The sequence below is a fragment of the Rousettus aegyptiacus genome, unplaced genomic scaffold (assembly GCF_014176215.1).
Source record: "Rousettus aegyptiacus isolate mRouAeg1 unplaced genomic scaffold, mRouAeg1.p scaffold_m13_p_4, whole genome shotgun sequence".
Classification (NCBI taxonomy): Eukaryota; Metazoa; Chordata; class Mammalia; order Chiroptera; family Pteropodidae; genus Rousettus; species Rousettus aegyptiacus.
The window spans coordinates 83,274,272-83,276,260 of record NW_023416307.1 but is presented as its reverse complement, the minus strand read 5'-3'; the positions used below and the strand labels follow the sequence as shown (position 1 = coordinate 83,276,260).

The window sequence follows — 1,989 nt, the reverse complement described above, 5'->3', positions numbered from 1 at the left end:
TGTTTGTAGTTGAAGATGGGGCAATCAAATGCTATATTTCAAAGTCCAGTGAAACAAACAGCAAACATTTTTTTCTTTTTTCTTCTACTCTCCTTCCCTGCCTCTTTCCTTCCTTCCTTCCTCCCTCCCTCCCTCCCTCCCTCCCTCCCTCCCTCCCTCCCTTCCTTCCTCTCTCTCTCTCTCTCTCTCTCTCATTCTCTTTCTTTCTTTCTTTTGTCTTTTTTTAATTTTTTGTCATGTTATTAGCTTTAGAGAATTTCCCATACTCTGGATTTATTCAGTTTTTTGCCTCCATTATAATCTTATGGGATCACCACTGTTATGTGGTTTCTCATTTACCAAAATGTCATTGTGTGGCACCTGACTATTTAAATTATTTGAGAGTGTGTATATAAATGTAAAACAAAACTCAGTTTCTTCCAAAGGAAAGTTTCATAACTGGATTACTGGATATTTAAATAACTAAATTGGAAAGTTGAGTCTTTGGCCATGCTACCTTGAACAAGCCCGATCCTGTCTGATCTCCAAAGTTAAGCAGGGTCAGGCCTGGTTAGTACTTGGATGGGAGACCACCTAGGATGACCAAGTGCTGTAGGTATAAAAAATTTAAAAAATAAGAGATTGTAAGCTGAAAAGGTCCTTGCAATCTGCGAGGTCAACCAAGGGTTGCCTCGCCTAAATGAATGAATGAATGAATGAATGAATGAACCAGAAAGTTAAAGAAAACCAGGAGTATATAAAACATAGCATTGTAATAATAATTTTAAAAAGATATAATTATTTCTTCCTTTAAACGAAGAGAAAAGGGAAATATATGCAATTGGTAAATACTAATAATAAGTAGCAAAATATTGGGAAAAATCACATCTATGATTTTAGGGTAAAATTATTTTAATTTTTTATTTGGTATATTTCAAAAGAGTTGAAATTATCAAACAATATAGTTTTATAAAATAACAGCATTCTCAAAAGAAGCATTATCAATTTAATGACAAAGCTTAATCAGATAAAATATCAGTAGCATGTCAGTTTACAACGCCGCCAATACTACCAGATAGGATATATGACCAAATGAATCCAGTAATAGTAGAGACCTTGGGGAAAGTGACATGTGTGCTTTATATCATAGCACTTTAAGATTAGCAATAAGTAATGGGGCTGGCAGAGATGATCATCAAAAACAAAACATAAGTAATTAACTACAACAATGTATGCAGGAATATGAGTCTGGGAAGTGAGCCAAGATAGAGGTTATGGTAAGTGTGTTTTCTTAATGACAGGTAGGACCTAGAGGGTAAAAGAAAATTTTAGTGCCAAAATAGTATGGTGATACTAACTTTTAACTTATAACTCTAGGTTTAATAGAAAATATACAAAGAGAAAAAGCTCATTACAATTGGCCTATAATCAGATTTTAAAAATCCAAAATTAATTTTACTTTCTTAATAAATATATGAATTATTTTCTTATTTTGTAAAGTTAATTACAATCTCATTGGTTTGAAAACCCACTTAAGAACCAAGCTTTTGGCAGTTTTATTTGACATGTTAATTTAAGCATTATGCATAGCGATCTCAAATTTACATCTTAATGTATAAGTTAGTCAACACTAAATGCCTGTAGCAATCCGAGGTGCTTTATGATAGTTCAGAGAAGGGTAGTCAGCTTATAAAAGAAAAGTCTATAAATATGTTAAGGCACTGGAGGACTACGTATGAATACAAAACTAAGAGATAAATAAAGTATTGACACGAGAGAATCAAGAAACTGAAAAGAGAAGGCTAAGAGGGAAAAAGCAGGGCAAGAAAGAGCTTGGGAGAATTACAGGACTTGTACAAGGTAGCAAAGGTTTGGGTGGAAGTATCCACCAAGACCTCAGAGAAATGAAGCATTCATTTTACATTTCATTCTTTTTTTCTTTTATATATGTATTTTTTAAATGTTTTCAATTGCAATGGACATAATATTATATTGGTTTCAGATGTACAA

The 1,989-nt window shown here is 33.0% G+C and overlaps 1 pseudogene; it reads left to right on the top strand.

Annotated features, from left to right (window-relative positions):
- The first annotated feature begins 479 nt into the window (after positions 1 to 479).
- On the top strand, positions 480 to 598 carry LOC118602032 (annotated as a pseudogene).
- The last annotated feature ends 1,391 nt before the right edge of the window (positions 599 to 1,989 follow it).